Source organism: Alosa sapidissima, chromosome 1, assembly GCF_018492685.1.
Source record: "Alosa sapidissima isolate fAloSap1 chromosome 1, fAloSap1.pri, whole genome shotgun sequence".
Lineage (NCBI taxonomy): Eukaryota > Metazoa > Chordata > Actinopteri > Clupeiformes > Clupeidae > Alosa > Alosa sapidissima.
In genome coordinates, this window is record NC_055957.1 from 24,788,125 (window position 1) to 24,808,839 (window position 20,715).

A 20,715-nucleotide genomic window follows, 5' to 3' on the forward strand; every position below is an offset into this window, starting at 1 on the left:
TCTGCACTGACCATATTTGTCATTGATCATGTAAGAACCAAGGTCCATTTTGAGGTTTTACCGCTGGGGATATTAGGATAATTTTAGCCATGGAGTATTTTTGTGTCTGGATCAAATCTGACATAAGGCAACTGAAACTGGTGTCTTTAAGCTTTCTCATTGAATTAATGAAATATAATTTGAATTAAGATACAGTAATGCAACAGACATGGAAATGTGACATGGTCTATATAATACACAAAATAAATGTATGTGAGTCTTAAATTCTCACTCTCCTGCCCAGAGATGAGAAAGTAAACCTCTCTGTTCATTTGCCTGAGTCCATACATTTGCCTGAATTTGGCTTCTGGTTGGAAGGTAGACACTCACAGAGAAAGTTGATGTATGAACATTGGTATCTTTGAAAGTGTATCTGCATTAAGATATTTTAAGCACATACAGTATGACTCATAAAGTATGAGTGGATATATCAGGATATCATTGCTGTGCAGCGAGATTTTTTGTCAGACACCCTTCTATTTTTGTCTGCTTCTATTTTCTTTCTGTTGCTTTTGCTTCTATTTTGAACGAGAAATATGACGCAATAGACTGGCATATTCAACAGATTCAGTGTGGATATACAGTAGAGCATTCAGCAAGCAGTTAGGATTAGCTGTTAGACCACTGATCAGTGCACTCTGCATGACTATAGAAATCTCTTTATGCTCCCTAGTACCCTCATGAAAATAACTGTGAATTGTACCAGGTGAGGTGATGTTCATGAAACGTACTTTATATGGGAAATTACATGTGAACCGTGTCGAAGATCTTATCCCAGTGCATAAACGTTCCTCTCAGGAGCAGGGATATGAAACACATGTGGCTTTGCACACAACACACCTCCATCGACGTGTCAAGATTTCAGGGTGTCTGGGGTAGCTAAATCTCCTTATGTGACCCGTGAATGTCAACAGGATTGACTCCTGCTCCATCAGACAGGAAGGTATGAGATTTTCCATCAAGATTAAGGGAAATGCCAAGAGCTATGATTTTTTTGCATGAGGTTATGAGAAGTGTATGAATGCAGAGTTAATCTGGGTGTCTGTTTGGGGAAAACATGACAACCTCAGGAATCACCACTGACAACCTCAGGAATCACCACTGACAACCTCAGGAATCACCACTGACAACCTCAGGAATCACCACTGACAACCTCAGGAATCACCACTTTTCATCACTTGGGGTCTATCAATTTTATTCTGGCAAAACTAATGCTTTGACGAACCATGAGAATGTATTTGGTATTTCTTCCAGCTATAAATATATATTCATTTGATATTTATCCATCTTGGAGCTGGTACTATAGTGTTTTGTTCTCTTGGAGTGATTGACATTGTTGACATAAAGTATGGGATGTTTGTAATCTTCTGTCAGAGTAAGATTGTCTGATTATTGTTGTGTTTTAATAAATGACCTTAGTGATTTCTACATGATCAAAACAAGTATTACTTTTCTATTGAATTACAGAGCTATATGAAACACACATGCACACACACACACACACACAAACACACACACACACACACACACACACACACACAAAATTCCATTCACACACACATACTTAACCACTGCACACACACACAGGCGCACACACAAACAAAGAGAGACACACATGTGCATCCTCTTGGCCTCTGGTTGACACTGTGTATAAATCCCAGTTGATTACTAAACAGGCAAATTTACATAGAGAAGTCCCTGGGGGCCAGCTCCCACTGCCCCCTCTCTCCGCAGAGGGCTCGGTCAGCAGAACTGTCTGTTCTCAGGCTGACTGGAGTGTGGACGCAGGAGTCACAGCCACAGACTTTGGACGGGTGTCCCTGTGTGAAGAGCCAGCCCCCAGTAGCGAGCAGAGGGACATGCCATCTCCAGTGTCTTGAGCTGAAAAGGCAAAAATGGCATCTGTTTATTGTATTAGTCATGAGTTTTGGTTCAATTAGAAAGAGTCTTAACAGTACACTCTGAGATTCTTGGAAAACTGGAAAGTGTTGATATTTTAGGTCAACAGTCAATGAATATAATTCACTTATAAACAGCATGGCCTTAACACCTCACCTGCTCTTCATGGTCAAGTGTCTCTCTGGAAATCTAATTCATCACTGGATCATTTGTTTTGTTCTCACATATGTTTGAGTAATGTGTATTTGTGGGCTCCTTCCAGGGACGCTGCTAGAAAATTTGAGCCCTACACCAGACAATAATTCTGCCCCCCGATAATATATGATAATATATATATATATATATATATTTACTTATCTGAGAGCCACCTGAGAAATGTGTGCACATGGATCTTACCACAAGGACACACAATCAGGAGGGAACGCTTCCATTCCCCTAATGTCCTCCCAAATCGATGGCTGCCACTTTACACTTTACATCGAACATTTTAACGTAATGTGCAGCAAGGTGCATTTAAAAATTAAATCATGGCGGTGGCGTCCATTAGGGCATTATTTCTGTATGTCCAAGGTGAAAGTGGAGTCACTTAAGAGACTGTCCAGTCAGTCCTGGTCCCCGTAGATTGCATATAAGCTCAGTAATGCAGTCACATTAAGTGCGCTGACCTTAATGGCCTGCAGACAGACAGAAAGAGAACGGGGGGGGGGCTGATGGGAAGGTGAGGGAAACAGTCAGGGATGGAGCAGTGATGCAGAGATGCTGATGGAGGGACCGCAGAGACAGCAGAGTGGAGAGGAGAGGACAAACAGAGAATGAAGAGTGAGTTCAGAGGTGAGGAGTTGTGAACTGATGAATTAAGGAACTTGCTTTAAATTAATTAAACTACAAGTATATTGTGGATTCCAGAGTATTTCAATGTTTTACTCAGATGGCGCATTCTTTAAATCAGGTAAAAATGCCCCATTTTTTCTATCTGTTGTCCCACAATGTATTTAGCAATTCATTTGAATGACTTTCCACTCTGTAGCGAGCAATAAAAACATGCTTAATATATAAAAAATAAAGTCTGACCCTCTGACATGTGTATTTATATTTCCCGAGGTGGGTAATTTTCTGTGATTTCTCACAAGCTAATATGTTTAAAATAGCAAAGAGACATTTCTCTTGTTTGTTTAAGTTTACATTCAAGTCTCTTGCTCTCCCAGTCAGGTTATAGAAGGGACTTTCATCATGTATACGTGAAAAAGCTCTTGCTTACAGTAATTTTACCACCCAACTAAAATTGTGTCAGTTACTTAGTGGGAGATCCGAATACTTCAGAAGGAAGCAGCTGGATGTGGAGCCATCCATCCTAGTAGCTGTTCTATGGCCATGGGAAAGATGATCACTATGGGCTCTCATTTGAAAGACAAGCAAAGCCTCTCACACCTTTATTTTATTTATATTAGGTTATTTATATTTGAACATACTTGAGAATTACATGTGCTGCATGCGTTTGACACATACGACGGAAGCATTTGCCAGCCTTTCAAATTATATGTATAAGTAAGTAAGTATATATACTGAATTAGTGAAACACACTCAGCACACAGTGAAGTGAAGCACACACTAATCCCGGCGCAGTGAGCTGCCTGTAACAACAGCGGCACTCGGGGAGCAGTGGGTTAGGTGCCTTGCTCAAGGGCACTTCAGCCGCTTCCTACTGGTCGGGGTTCGAACCGGCAACCCTCCAGTTACACGTCCGAAGCGCTAACCAGTAGGCCACGGCTGCCCCAAATTAGAGCCCTAAGACTTACTTTCAACCTCACAAAACCTCACAGTCATAGAAATCTCTGGCATCCAATTTGATGAAAATATTGGAGATATGCCCATACATGGTCTCTGTGTTTTCTTCCCTTTTAGCGTCTGTCTGTGGAGCAGCCAAGGGACGTTCAGTTCTTCCCAGACTCCGCAGGTTTGTAAGCTGTTGCATAATAAACCTGACTCTTTTAATCAGACTGGTCTATAGAAACCCTAAGCATTGAAATGCTCTCATTGGTCAAGAATCTGTTGCGATATCAGACACCAATAACTTTGTGATAATTGGGACTATTAAATTCATAAATTTTCCAAGGGCTCATTATATGTTACCCAGTAATGTTGCATTTGGGTTAAGATTCACTAGAGCTGATTCCATAAGATTTACAAAAATTAGGAGAGAGTGACTAGCACAGGACAATTACTGTAATTATGGGTCATATCACATGTTTCAAGAAAGGAAGGTGTTCTCTAAATGAATGACCACTAAAAGATTAGAACTGAATAACTATTAGTAAGCATTACTCTCCTGCATTTTAAGGTTTGTTTAAATTGTTCAGTATGTTCAGAATTTCATCATGTCCTATTCAGTTGAAAGTCCTACAAAGAGGGTTTTTTCCCCACAAATACCACGGTGTTAGGCTTCTGCAATAAAATGTGAATGTTGATCAGCAGATCTCTCCAAAGGTCAGTGTTCAGCCTTACTAAGCTTCTCACTCCCTTTTTTGTTTAAACTCCCATTACTTAGATAAATAAAAAACAAACTTTCCTAAAAGTCTGTTGCTGTGTGTCCTCATGTCCAAACATCCCATACACATTTTTTCTCCCCATAGCACAGAATTCCCAACAGGCCTCTCTGGTGGTCCACAGCCCAACCAGGCACGGCCCCTAATTAGAATAACAGAACACCACATTTTGCCGTAATTACTGATCCAACTCTGCCAGATTCACGCTTGTGGGCATTAGTGACCTGTGCTGCATGAAAATGAGATATTAAGAAATGAAAGAAACTGGCCAAAAAGAATTCTTTGTTCCTTGCAAATGGCCAGAAACCACAGCCGAGTCTGTAAGCTAGCAAGCTGCTGGCATGCACCGTCATCCTGTGAAAATGCAAATTACAGCTTGTTTATTAAGTGGTTTTATAGTAATTCACTGTATTAGGTTTTCGTAAGTATTTTCTTGTCCTCGAGGTTGTTAAAATATTCTTAACACTAGTACGGTGACTCTCAGAGTCCAGGTTACTGTATGAACTTGGAAGTGTTACTGAGCACCAATGGCGGTCTCCATCAGCCCTTTAGATCTGGTGTTTGTACTCATCTGGTGTTTATACCCATGCCAACCTGTCTGCGCAGCTGGGACTAGTGGTGAATCCTTCCAACCAGCTTGATAAAGTTCAAAGTCAAAGAGCATTCTAAATGCAAATCTTACCCTTGACCTTTGGTAAAGAGACCACACTACAAACAACATTTTGTGAAATGGGCATGAACAAAATTAAAAGCAGCAGTGCTTAAAAGCTTTGCATGGCCCAGGGCTTTACATAAGGTCTGACTATAAGAAAACAGACGTATGTAAGGGATTTGCAGTCTCTGTGTCAGCTTTATAGTCTGAATTCACTTTCTTGGCTAATCCCTCCACAGCTAACTTACCTGCTGGTTTAGTTTAACCAACACTCTCTAGGGAAGCACGATTTCACCGTCTCCAATGGCATACAGCATTTTCTTACGTACATAAGGGCATGAGCGAGGAGGAAATATAAAAGTGTTTCCACTAAAGGTGGTTGATATCTTATTGAGTTGATTGGTGGTTGAGTTCAACAGCCAGTGAAATTATTATGGGGCATGAAGTGAAACATGATGCTTTCATTTATTACAGGACACCATAATGCATTTTTTAATGAACATGTTAAAATTGTTTCCAGAAAATGTTAAAGAGAGCACATTCTTTCATGCACAAAAAAACAAAATGGATTATTTATGTTATTGTTGATCATTTGAATTTTTGAGTTGATCATTTTGAGGACAAATGGTGAAATGTAAATCTATCACCTTATAGCCAAAAGATCCTTATTGAAAAGACAGAGGTAAATTCTGCTGTTGGGGTACTCTGGAAAAGAAGGTTTTATTCAGGCCTGATTAACCTAGAGGGAGGTGAATTAGCTCGCCTACACGGCCACTTAAGGGGTGCTGTCCATGTAAACAGTGCTGAAATATCCCCTAATTTTGTTAAATAGACTTCAAGATGAAAAATAAGTGGTCTTATTGTCATATTGTCTTAGAACAGCCTAATCCAGATGTTCAACATAATGCTTGCTTTTTGCCACATGCAAGCTTGTCCTAGTGTGTGTGGAGTGGTCTCTGAGGAGTAGTGTTTTGGGGCATCCTTGAAGAAAGAATTTCAAGATGAGGAAGATGTTAAGTGAGAAAGTGATGAAATGACTGGCCTAATATTGTAGGAATATGTCTAATGTTGACACAGCACAATTAGGCTAGAGCATGTTTATTTGTTATTAAAACAATTTCGCCATTTTCTAATTTCATAACATTACGAAATACCTCACATTTTTATGAGCATGAAATGCCTTTTCCACCAAAAAAGCTGAAAGATGATTCACTACAATTAAATGTGATAAAGAACGGGAAAGTAGCTTTGATATACTTACTCTGAGTCATGTCTGTGTGTGTCCTGCTGATGACCCCAGTGAAACATTCCAGTTAAGGAGCTCTGGCATCTTTTTTCCCTCCGTCTTCACTGGAACCGTATCAAGAATATTTGCGTCCAAACGGATCCATCTCAACACGACTCAACACGTTACTTCATACCCCAGGCCTATAGGTGGCACTGTGTCTTTACAGAAATTCACCAAAACTTGCAAAACGTGCGCTTTAAAAACAGACAGAATAGGCTACGGCGAAATGGCTAGTGCAAGGAAACCAGAATTGTTTGTGTGGACTGATGGTGAACTGTCAACTGTAGCCAACTGTAAAACTAATAAACTTTATTTTACGGTTTGTGAAGGGTGCAGTCCCGTCCTTTATTTGGCAAACGCAGGTAGGCCTACTAATCACCTTTACTTTCTTTGGTTGTAGGATAGTCCGTGATTCACATTAGTTTTGGCTATCACCGCAATTAGGCTACTAAACGCAAGGCTTACCCAAGTTCTAGGCTATTCTGTCGCCACATTTATAATATTGCTATAAAACCTTCGTTAGTAACAGTCAATACTTTTGCCTGCATCAAATCGTGCATTCGCATTCAGTGTGCTACCATCGGCTTAACGTGAGTTCTAAGCGTCTTTGTATGCTTATATCTGATTTCACTCGACTGTGAATGCATGTATATATGTTGTAAGACATGTAAAATAAATGAACGACACTGGCACTACGCACAAATTAATGTAGCCTAAACTTACACCGCATTTTCCTAATAACTTTCCTTATAAGTTCTCTCGCGTCACTGACAGTAGCTAGAATGCATAAAAAAACACCGGGAAAAACAGTGTTCAGTCCACCAAGTCATAAGCTATCGGCGCTGCGCAGCATCAGTTGTGATATTTATCTTAACGGAGTGTAATCAATAAACAATAAACTTCCTTGTATCCTTGTATCCTTGTAATCGTAGGTAATGTCATGTATGAAAACTAGTATTGTTAGGCAATACTATAAGTGCAAGTCCAGGGCAGCTGAGGTGTGGCGATGACATCATCGATACGCAAGCAGGATGTGCGGTTTCGCTGTCTAAACGAACTCAAACGGGCTACGGTTTCAGATTTCTCCACTCTGGGACCAGGTTTCAGAAAAGTGCGGTTTCGGGCAGTGCGTTTACAGGATTCGTTTGGACGCTCGGCCAAGACTAAGCAAAACCTCTGCGTTTAACCTAAAAAGCGTCTCCGTGTGGACAGGCCCTAAAACTACTGTGGAGCACATGTAAATCTCTCAGCACACATGTAAATCTCTCAGCACACATGTAAATCTCTGTCATAAGACTACAGTGGAGCACATGTAAATCTCTCAGCACACATGTAAATCTCTCAGCATACATGTAAATCTCTCAGTCATCTATGACTACTGTGGAGCACATGTACAGTAAATCTCTCAGCCATTTATGACTACTGTGGAGCACATGTAAATCTCTAAGCACACATGTAAATCTCTCAGTCATCTAAAACTACTGTGGAGCACATGTAAATCTCTCAGTCATCTATGGGCCCGTCCACACGGAGACGCTTTTTGGGTTAAACACAGAGGTTTTGCTTTGTCTTGGCCGAGCGTCCAAACGAATCCTGTAAACGCACTGCCTGAAACCGCACTTTTTTGAAACCTGGTCCCAGAGTGGAAAAATCTGAAACTGTAGCCCTTTTGAATTCGTTTGGACAGCGAAACCGCACATCCTACTTGCGTATCGATGATGTCATCGCCACACCTCAGCTGCCCTGGACTTGACACTTATAGTATTGCCTAACAATACTAGTTTTCATACATGACATTACCTACGATTACACTCTGTAGGATAAATATCACAACTGGTGTTGTGCAGCACCGATAGCTTATGACTTGGTGGACTGAACACTGTTTTTCCCGGTGTTTTTTTTATGCATTCTAGCTACTGTCAGTGACGCAAGAGAACTTAAGTTATTAGGGAAGTGCGGTGTAAGTTTACATTAATTTGTGCATAGTGCCGGTGTCATTCATTTATTTTACATGTCTTACAACATAAATAAATGCATTCATAGTGAAGTCAGATATGAGCATACAAAGACGCTAGAACTCATGTTAAGCCTATAGATGCACACTAAATGCGAATGCGCGATTTGATGCAGGCAAAAGTATTGACTGTTACTAACAAAGGTATTATAGCAATATTATAAATGTGGCGACAGAATAGCCTAGAACTTGGGTACGCCTAGCCTTTGCACTTGCGGTGATAACCAAAACTAATGTGAATCGCGGCCTTTCCTACAACCAAAGAAAGTAAAGGAGATTATTTTTACCTGCGTTAGCCAAATGAAGGACGGGACTGCACCCTTCACAAACCGTAAAAATTAAGTTTATTAGTTTTACAGTTGACTACAGTTGACAGATCACTATAAGTCCACACAAACAAACAATTCTGGTTTCCTTGCACTAGCCAGTTTTGTCGTAGCCTACTCTGTTGTATGGCCTACACAGCGTGCAAGCTTTGGTCAATTTCTGTAACAAACAGTGCCACCTATAGGCCTGGGATATGAAGTAATGTGTTGAGTCGTGTTGAGATGGATCCGTTTGGACGCAAATATTCTTGATACGGTTCCAGGGAAGACGGAGGAAAAAAAGGTCGGTTTGGTACGTGTGGCCGTCTATGACGGTGGAGCACATGGAAAGCTACCAGTGTTTCCTGTACAAAACAACGGGCTCTCTTGTATTTCATGTTTGTGTTTTTGCTATGGACAAAATGCTATACATTATGGCTTTATGTGGTTTTGTAATCAGTATACATTTCATGGTCTGTCCATGAAAAAAGGTCTGTTATACTTTGCGCTACATAAATTGCAACACTGTCCTCTACGCTGCTGAGTGTTAGAGTCACTGTGCTCGTGTCCCATTAGAGCCAGGACTAAGTGCAGACAGCAGAGTGGTTTTGGGAACATGCTCTGAATGGACAGCTGAAGGACCCTGAGGAACAGTTCACTGAATTTGACAAAAAATGCATTGTATTAGAATCATGGACTCTGACAGGGGAATAAATGGAATCTTGGTCCATTTAATTGGCCCTTTTTTACAATAATTTACTAAAATCCCCTTGTCAATATCAATAGCAAATAGCAAATGTCTACAAAGTAATGTTAATTAATTAAAAATCTATAATGCAAAATAAGCGATTGCATTAAGAGTAATGGGTGCACAGGTGAACATAGAGCGGTATAGACTGTACATATAATGCAATTTGATTTAATTTCATGATTTTTAAAAATTTGAATCCTTTGTCGTACAGACAAGTACCTAGTCTCGTTGGAAAGCCCCACTTCTGCTCTGTAGCTGCTGCGCTCTGGCGAATAGCTATGGAGCAATTTACAGTAAGAGAGAAGAATTGGTCTGTTTTGATGCACTTTGCATCAATCAAGAAAGAGAAATGGAGTAAAATTGCAGTATCCAGATGTGCGAGCCTAATTGAGACCCATCAACACCGACTCCATACTTTAATTACAGCCAAAGGTGCATCTACTCAATGCTGACTTGAAGGGGGTGAATATGTATGCGATTTGCATTATTAATTAACACTATTTTGTAGAAATCTGCTTTAACTTTGACAATAAACAGGGTTTTTTTATATAAATTATTGTAAAAAAAGGCCAACAGCCAATCTAATTATCCACCTCATTGCTCCACCCGCTTTGATTCTATCTTAATGATTGAAATGTGCCCCAGCTGTTAACATTAATACAGTACCTTCCAACACACAGCAGGTTACTTAATTGAGCTGGTCTCTTGACGACTGCAAATGAAGGCTATTCCCAAATGAATGCTGATGCTGGCTTATGGCTAAATGCTTCAATAAAATGACTCATCATAGCTCCTCTCCTGTGGTATCTGACTGCAAGAGGACCAGGGGGAGAAACAGAATGGACAGAGAGGCAGAGGGTCAGAACTGACCAAGCTAATGAACCTTACGGAGCGGAAATGAAAGGGGAGGAGAGGAGAGGAGAGGAAAGGGGACTGAGAGATTGGAGAATAGGTCTATCCATCCACAGCTTGCTACTGATAAGAGAAAACTCCTGATGTGAGAATAATGTGGTATGGCACAATGAAAGAGGGGAGAAAAGAACCAAGCAGGGAGGGTAGAAGAAGAACTCACATGTGCTTGATGTGTATGTGAGGAAAAGGAAAGGTGTTTTTGGTGTGAAAGTGTGAAGTGTCCATGGAAAGGTGTGTGTGTGGTGTGTGTGTGTGTGTGTGTGTGTGTGTGTGTGTGTGTGTGTGTGTGTGTGTGTGTGTAAAAAAGAGAGGATGTGCTCTTTCATAGAAGTTTTAAGTTTTGAAGGGACTCAGATCAAAACACTGCCATAAGCGATAAGTGTGTTCTCTGGAGTCTGGGGCATTTGAAAGCTGTGGGATTTGAACGTAATTGTGGGCTTACGCTGAAGAAGCTTGTTATCTGATGGAAGGCCTGTGTGTGTGGGGACAGGTCTGAGAGCAGGGTGGTGATGCAGGAGAGGGTTTGAAGACAGAGGAAATTTGAACAGATCTCAGGCCTGAATGTGGTCAGTCTAAGTCTTATTTCACATGTCTCCACATGTGCACATTGTGAGCAGTAGTTAAACAAGCCTTGTTTTATGCATCGGGAGAACCTATTTTTTTATGTCACATTAACCTTGTGGAAGAAGCCATTAACTTCAACTGCTGACATACGGTGATCTTTAATTTATGCCAGATTGATGGTACTGTGATGCCCTCTCTACTAAGGTTTACTGTAGTCCAGTGACGTAATGTCATTACTACATAAATGACTGCCTGTCAGTGGGAAATGCTGACACAACAGCACTTGATTTGTTTTAAGACTGTGAAACACATACTGTATGTACAATATTGTCATTAGTATGTTTATCATCAGCCAGACAAGCCACATGCATTAGTAATGTTTAAATAATTTTATTCATCACATTAGCCTTCAGTATTCAGTTGACGGAAATTAATTTTGTCATTAGGTACTTAATCACTGAAAATTGAAGTCTTTGTAAAAAAAAGACAAGCCTTTCAGATAACAGATTACAGATAACTACCTCTGATGGATACAAAGTATTTATCTAAAAAGTGCGATAGATTTGCAATAGATGCAATAGATGGAAAAGTGCACATTTAAAGGAGAATTCCGGTGTGATATTGACCTAAAGTGTGTTGAAACATGATACCGAGTGTGAACTTATGTCTCATAGCTCACCTCGGCTTGTCCCCTACACTGAGAAATCTGGCGCTAGTTAGCCAATGCTACCAACAGTTTTCCGTTGCGGTGCCTCGGGCTTCGGCATAGCCATGCAAATAAATCACTGTTTTACACCATTTACGAGGCTCAAAGTAGCTCAATACTTCATTGCTAGACTTCCGAGGGCCTTGACATTTACAACGAGACATGGAGACCTTTGAAAAAGCACTGGTAGTTTATTTACAAGACAAGACAGTACTTTAAAACCCTTTAATGCTGTGCGTATCATATTTGAGACATGCATTTCTGAGACCCATTGCATCACCATGAGATATAAACTTTGCATAAAACCCTGTTGTATACAATCTAAAATTGTCCTCTGCCCCCTGTTGGATACCTTTTGCACTACAACAATTCTGACATGTAGTTTGTTAAAATTCAAAATGGTGGAATCTCATTAGTACCCTGCCGATTATGTAAAGGTCAAGGATATTGGTAATTTGATAATTTCATGGTGAGATGTACCTTTACATATCTATCAATATTTTAAGACTAAAAATGACTTTGTTCAAAAAACTTCAAATTTCCAAAAATTGTAAAATGTAGTTTGGTGTAAAATCGAGCAGAAAATGTTTGTATCACAATTGATACAGCAGGTATTTAGTGGTAAATCTTTCAATGGGCATAGTTATTTTTTTCTGGATGTTATATGTATATTATGTCTTCCATAATCCATAATATAGTGTTTTAATGAATCAATTACACAATTTACAGATTGAAATGTGATATTCACAACAAATAATTAATAACTCTTATTCATAATTCATAAATATCTATGGCTAATTTATAGATGGCTAAAAGAGAAAAAAGGCTAAAAGGAAGTTCTCTACTGAATATGTCCTGAATTTCCTTGATGGCAATTTGAGCGACATACAGGGCCTTATAGAGACAGATGATGAAGTGGAAGATATAAATTGGACTTTTGGACATCACTCCCCAAGGTCAGGTGAAACACTGGGATCGGAAGACGTATATGTTATGGTTCCCAGAACAGCCATTGTGGAGACCTACAACAAATTTATGGGTGGTGTTTTTGGATATGCTCTCTGCCCTGTACAAATACAGTTTGAAAACCAGGAGATGGTACTTGGTAGGCCACTGTCCTCTCCATCACATTCCCCTTCGCCACACTCCTCACCATCACAAACACATACCCCACCACGGAAGAGGCCACAATGCAGTGTTCCTCCAGATGTTAGGAGAGATGGGGTTGACCACTTCCCTTCCTGGGCACGACAAAGGTGCAAGCACTGCAAAGAAACTCCTCACTTCTCCTATGTGTTCGGTGTAAAATGCAATGTCCACCTCTGCCTAAACAAATACAGGAACTGTTTCCTTGCTTACCATTTGGCAAAGTAAAGGAAAGAAAGAGTCGTTTCAACGTTCAAAGATGCAGATGTTATACAAAGAAAGAGTTTTTGAAGTTCAAAATGAAAGAAAAGGATGGAAAAAGCCAGCTGTTTAAAAAAAAAAAGATTTGAATGTTATGGATATCCAAAGATCTTACAGATTGCAAAGTTCTTGTTATTGCCCAAATTGTGTGTAATGCCCAAAGTATCAAATATGATACAAACAAAAATTGTGTGTAATGCCCAAAGTATTAAATATGATACAAACAAAAAAACCCTCTTGCAAATTATTTTTGTTATTTAGTTTTTTATATTTTGTTAAAGGGCCTAATTGAGACTTCAGATTTAAAAAAATTGAATTTTCTGTCCATTATTTCTTGGTTTAGGCATTAAAGGGAATTTTACTGTTCAACGCCATCTTGAATTTAGTCACGATAAGTCGAGCGACGAGTACGAACGAACAGGTATGATAAGGGATCAGATTCCAAAAATAATTCCGTGGAAATGCATGGATTCCAGTTGCTTCCAGTAGCTAGGCCGATGCCCGAGGCACCCCCAACAAAAAACTGTTGGTAGCATTGGCTAACTAGCGCCAGATTTCTGAGTGCAGGGGACAAGCCGAGATGAGCTATGAGACATACGTTCACACTCGGTATCATATAAACAATGAAGGAATCCACCAGGAGGGAGATGTGGCCACATCCATACCACACGCAGGTCCAGTAGCCATGAGGACGCAGGCTCAGGTCTGGCCTGAGGTCATCTCTCAATCCCACGCTCCATCGCGCTCCCACTCATTTCCTGTCTGCTCTTCACTGTCTTAACAATAAAGACTCCAAAAACCCATAAATAAATCTTTTAAAAAAGAATGTTTAACTGGCATCAACCAGTGGCTCAATTGTTTTGCACATAATGATAAATTCCTATCTCAGTCTTACATGTAAGGAATTTTAACATTACAAAATTGCACGCTTTGAAGCATAAATCAAATTATTTTAGAATGTGTTTCATTGAGGAAGAGGGTGAGAAATTCAAGCTATCAGAAGCCTTTAGATGTCAGTCTCTTTCAACAACCAGGCTGGACACCCTTTCTGTTTTTTTAATAAGAGAAAGAAAAAAAAACATCTGGGTCCTTTCAGTCCTTTTCTCAGCTTTCCTTTCATCGACTGCACAACATCAGCAACACGCAACACCAAAACACACAACATCAGCAACACACAACACCAAAACACACAAATTCTGTCCCCTGACCTCCGCCAATCTTTTCCTAAACAGCTCGAACTTCAGATCCATCTCTTTGTTGTTCCAGTGCTTCTGAGTCATGTTTTTTTCAGTAGGTCAGTTCACATAACCCTCCGTTCCAAAAGCAAACAGAAATCAAAGTGAAATGAAAGCTGCCTGCTCTGTGCATCCCGCATTTGTCCACATGCTGTTTTTGTCATTAATCACCCAGCATTCCTCTCTGGCATGTTGGCGGATCGAAGAGAAGCCTGCAGGTGCTGTGTTTGTGGTGTCCCGTCTGTCTGTCTTAGAGAAGAGAGAAGATAGAGGGAAAGGTTTTTAATGCGCTTAATTAATCAAGCGGCATCGTGGGTAATGCAGTGCACTTGGAGGAGGCTCTCCATTGTAGTGTCTAAAAGCCCACAGAGTGCCAGGATGTTGAACTGAGAATGCTCACTGTTGAAGTGAGATGAAGAACAGTTTAAAAGATGTGGTGATAATAACCCCCCGATTATAACACCCCACAGAGCTTCATGCTTCTAAACATGTTTCAAGTAAATTCTTCAGAAAGCCATCAACCTGTTTCATGGTCCTCTTTTTTTCATGAATTATTCATTAGCCGAGACAACAATTTTAACCATGTACATTAATTTCAAGCATTTTCTCTAGTCTTGATCTATCTTAAATCTGAGCATGGCATTGAATTCCCTATATGTGAAAAGCTATAAAAGCACATTACATTCAGGTTTTTACCTAGTACAGTCAGAGACTTTGGAGTGCCCAAAAAGCGTTACAATATGGCCGCCGAGTGGAGGGGCTTGCCTAAAAGGACTTTGATACAGTCCAAAAGATAAGTGATTAATTAGATTTTGACCTGGCAGCGGCGGCCATATTGGATTTCTCCATTTTGAGGCATTATGGGACATTTTTGAGCCTACTGTGGCTCACTATGTGAGAAAAATGAGGCAAGTCAGGGTGAAGTCCAACTGTGCTCGGTTAGTGCCCAAATGCCAAACAATAGTTATAATGCTTTTACATGTCTATCGGCTGTAATGCTTTCAGGTGAATCAGAAGTTATTTAGCTGGGCAGACAATTTAATCAGTGAAAGACACAAAATTAAATTATGCCTCTAAAAATATCCATAGTTGTCCTCTTGCATTTCACCTCACTAATTACTAATTGTGATTTTAATTATGTGGCATAAACATTGGAACAAAATGCAAGGCTTCTATGCTAGTAGTGTTATGCCGTATCCACAGGGGGGAAAAGGGAGGGCAAATGCTTTCCTATATTTTGATTTACATAATTTATCTGCCTGCTATGATTGCAAAATATACAAATGTTCTTACATCAATTTTCTTTTATGAGTTCCTAACATCAGGAAATAATGAAAGCAGAAAATAATGCATAGGGAAAAAACAGACATATATATACAGTATATAAATATGACTAAGATCTGACAAAGGGGAAATCCTTTGCTAATGTTCCTCTTTCTTTGAAAGAAAAGTGAAGCTTGGTGTGAAGAACAATTTTGCGGAAAAGTTGCTGAAAATAGGCACTGAATGAATCAATGAATCAGCTACTTGCTCTAATGCCATGGCCTTTCTGAAGGGTCTAACAGTGAGGGGCACTGAGTCCAAACCAATAATTAGTTCAGTGGAGATCAGAGAGAGCCAATCAGCAGTGGCCTTCTAGTGCTGGGGAACTGACTGCTATCAGTGATGAGGTGTCAGCAGGAGTGGGCTTGTAATGGGGAGATGACAATGGATTACACAACTCTCTTCCCTTAACCGTCATAGTTGAGTCACCACAACTCTCGGGGTTCTCTAACACATCAGTGATGAAAAAAGTTTTCCTATATCAGTATTTCAACACAGTATTGTGATGTGTGTATATATATATATATATAGATCATACATTTGTTTTCAAGATGTCATGTCATGAATGTATTGTTAATTCAGGGTGTTACTCTGTCTCAACTGAAAATACTGTATCTTATTGTTTAGACTCATTGTTTTATCACTTGAACACACTCTTTTATGTGTGGCCGTTGACTCCAGCTGCTACCCATAATGTAGCAGCTGGATAATGCGATGTGCAGTCCCACCTGCATGGTTCCATTCTCCTTGCTATTTATACCACCCCCTGAGGCCCGGTTATCTGCTCATGGCCTCCTTCACCACTGCTATGCTGGTAATACCCACGTCTACTTGCTATTCCCCGCTATTGACTACACACTCTTGGTGTTTCTCAAGACATTTACACAAGCATTAAGGAAAAGCACCCAAGGATCCTGGCTAATCCCCCCTGCCAACACCTCAGCATACAGACAACCTCCTCATCTGTCACACCAATCAAAGTTGTGGAAAACATGGGCACCTGAGCATCTTCTGAGCATTTTTCTTCCATTTGCACTCTACTTTCCACTCTACTACTCTACACTGCGCAACACATCTGGTCCTGTGTGCTGCTTGTGTCCTTGTACAGGCTCCAGTCATCTCACACCTGGGTTACTGTCTTCTCACACCTCTGTGCAGGTCTCCCAGCATACATGGCCAAACCCCTTAGAGAGATAAAAAGGGCACCTTCAGTTGGCCCTTACAATTTACCTTTAACGCACAGTTTTGATGAGATACAACAAGGAATCAGTTTGTCCTCAAAGGTGACCACACTTTTACTCCTTCATGAAATTAATTGCACATAATCAAACCCTTACTGTAGGCCCCTTAAATCAATAAGACAAGCTGTATTGATTGGTTGGTTTGGATGGTCTCTCTTGTTTAATTTGGATGGTATCTCTTTTACAGACATAGGACAGTTCAGTGAAACTGCTCTTTCCTCTTTTAGTGTTTACAAAGCCTCTGAACTCAGGCAGAGCTTCGCCATTTCCCATTCTGTAGATGGCCTTTCGCAAGCACAGGGCTGTAGACACACTAATTTCATCCCTCGTAGTGCAGAACGAAACAAAGAGAAGAAATTCTGTCACCTTCTCAGCTAAATTCATTGAAGAGATGTTGTTCTATAAACACATGCCTGAATGGTCTGGATATTGGGTAGTGTTTTATGCTCCTATCAGGATAAAACAAGTTTTTTTTCTCTTCAGACATATTTTATACCAAAGACTGTTGCTTTTAGTCTCAGCCATTAAAATGCATGACACATGATGATAACGCATTCCATCTCGGTAATGAAGACTCATGGCGTCCTTATGAGGTGCAGCTGCCGTCACTGTGGATGTCTTCACTGAGTTCAAATATGTTGCTTGTCTCTTTGTTATCTTCCTGACATGCATAATGACAGACAAAAACAGTCTGGGAAAGCTCCCCAGAGATACCTTGTGTCATCCCTCACCTGTTCCCTGATGAAATTTCAATCCATCAGTGTCATGTTGCAGCTTCTCTGTGGGTTGAATGAAGATTTGGACTGGGGTGTTGAAGTAAGGAGGCTGGAACAGGATGTCTGTCTGGCAGCCACCCATGTGCGGTCGCTAAGACTGTGACACTGTGGGCAGCATAAGGCTTTACATGTGATATATATATTCATCTAGATGAGACATATTTGCATAGTATTTTTTTCATGAGTTGGATCAAGATATCAAATGTGTGGCCAAAGGGGGAAAAAAACACCACTCTGTCCTTAGCTATTCAGTGATTCATACAGATGCACTTAAGATGTCAAGATACAAATGCTGTTGGCTAGATACCATTTCTTCTTAGAAGTTCAATTCATGCATCATTGTCAGTGTTGTCTCAGCACCTCCTGAAGGTGTACATTTATGCTGCGATCATGCTCTGTCAGCAGAGCAACTGCCCTTTGGAAAAAGATTATTATCTGATCACACACAACCTATGGATGGAGGTGATTAGTCATGGCAGCTTGACATTTTTTTATTCGCTCTCCAAGAATTCAGCAGTTTAAACTGTGTTAGGGGAATACTTCCAACACCCTGACAGAATGTTTTTCTTTGGAAAACCTACCAGTAATTTCCCATCTATTAATCAAGGTTTATATATTCATTTTGCCAAATTTGCGCGAATCTCTGCGAGACACTCAATGATGCACATTACTTTTACCCCAACATTCCGGGGAACCAGCTAAACTGATGAAGACAGCGCTGCAACGTTGGAGGACAGTACACATTGGTCATAGTGTTATCCAATTGCGTGCAGTGAGATTTTTAAATGCATGCTTGTTGCCGCCCCTCGAGTTGGGCCATTACATTGTTCTTGGCCAGACCCTTAATCTTTCTAGATTATCAGGGTCTGGATTTTCCAGGCTATGGCACGCTATACATGGGAATACTTTTCTTTTTTAAAAGAAATGACTGTAGTTAACAGTGCTTATCTCTCCAGGAGGTGGACACCCCACCTGCTGTTTGTCAATGTTCTTAAGCATCAGGCAGTATCTGTGACAAGCACCTGGTGCAAGTGAATATGCATTATACTTGTAATACACATTGATCTATTACATTTATAATATATAATGTGTCAATGAGAAATAGTTGTATATTTGACACAGCTGAATCACAGTATCCTTTGCTTGGTGTGCAGTTACAGAAGAATGACAATAGTCTGCCTTCTCATAACTTTTCACAACAAACAGACAGCTTTTGGGATCTATTTATTTGTTGTATATTTGTCTTATATTTATGCTTTCCCAAATCAATGGTATTAAAATGCCTCTAAATAACTTAATGTGCTGAACTCATTATTCAGATTATTCATTTATGCAATGGCTGCAGGGCTACTTCAGACTGCAAACCCAGCAAGGTATCATTGGTGAAAGAGTCTTTAATTAGGGCCGAGCACTGAAGGTGCAAAGCCCTATTGTGTCTGTAAGGATCATTATTATTATAGATGGTGTTAGCCTGCACCTTTTTGAGGTGGTCCCCTGAGTGAAAACTGATTGAAACCTGAAAACAGGTGTCAGATAAAGCTGTCATGGACAAAGACTCAAACCTCACATAAATTACTATGGTAATGATAATGATGATGATATTCACTTGGCCACAAACAATAACCTTATACACTTGTTGCCTTCAAAATTTAGCCCGTGTCACTATCAACGATGTACACGTCTTATTAAGGCCTACTCAACTACATCAGTTGTAGGCAGGGATGTAGTGGTAAAATAAGAGGTGGGTAAATCATTTCTGTGATCATGGTGAGGTGGACTGCACCATGCAGTATCAGATTTTTTAAAAAGGCATTCAGAACATGTTTGATGATGGTGGAGGCTATTGTCCAATGTTTATAACAATATCAGTGGTATTAAATGGTTCCTAGAGTACATATTGTGAATGTGGATACAGTGTGGTTTTTGAAAGTAATTGCAATTGGTGAATACATTCTTTTGAGAGGTGGATGAACTCTAATAAGAGGTGGATAGTACACTATTGCTGAAATTGCAGAGGTGGATAAACTGCGTTTACTTGCGTTTAGCCTCCACTACTACATCCCTAGTTGTAGGCTTCAGTATAGCATAGCTCAGGCTGACTGGACTGTACAGTGTAGCATAGCTCAGTACTGACTGGAGTACAAAGACTGTGGAATAGTGATGGAGATAATATGATTACTTGTAGCCTACTGTTGTGTTTTGTTTTGCTCATTGGATTGACATTAATTCAACCAAAACCTCATCATTTTTCATTTCTCATCATGTTTTTGATAAATGTCCTATCTCAACTATTTAGTTACCAGGGCAACAAATCATTCCCTGAGAGAGTTTGAGTGTTCCTGTTCATTTACTATTCATGATAAATGATCCTTAGTTCACAAAAGCTGGGCAACTGAAAAGCAGATCATCAACTGAGCAGCAGACATCCTTTAATACAAGGTTTGCTTTGTCTCTCATTCACTTCTAAAAACTTATTTGCCTTAAAGTTTAGCTAAAAGTTGACATTCCTTAGAACTCTATAAGAGGGGGGCAATCTTTTATCTTCTCCACTCCCACACAGTAGTCTAACACCCTCTCTCCCAGTAATTGGAATCACTTTGAGGCATAATGAATGAACTTTTTTAGATTACACACACACACACACACACACACAAACACACACACATTCTCTAACTGATTACATTGTGTTGTGGTGAGGTGAGGGGGATCCTCAGTCGATAAAAATGAAAGCAGGAGGTCTAGACTGCTGCTGTAAGCTTGATATCACCCAGCATGTGGTTAACAAGACCGCATCAACAGCTGCAAGAAAGGAGGTATCATGAAGAATCTATTGGTGGGAGGTTGACCAACCATGATTCAAACGTTCAAATCCATTGCAGGCCTAGTATTTCTGTTTGTGAAACAGTCACCTATAGCCTTCTGTAAATCACAAGCCATTTATTAGGTATGGATAGATATAATTGATCATTATTATCTGCATGAAAGGCCACACACAATAAATTATAAACAGGAGCTGTTTTTGGTCCGGGAGTTATTATTTTTTCTGATACCCCATTTAAC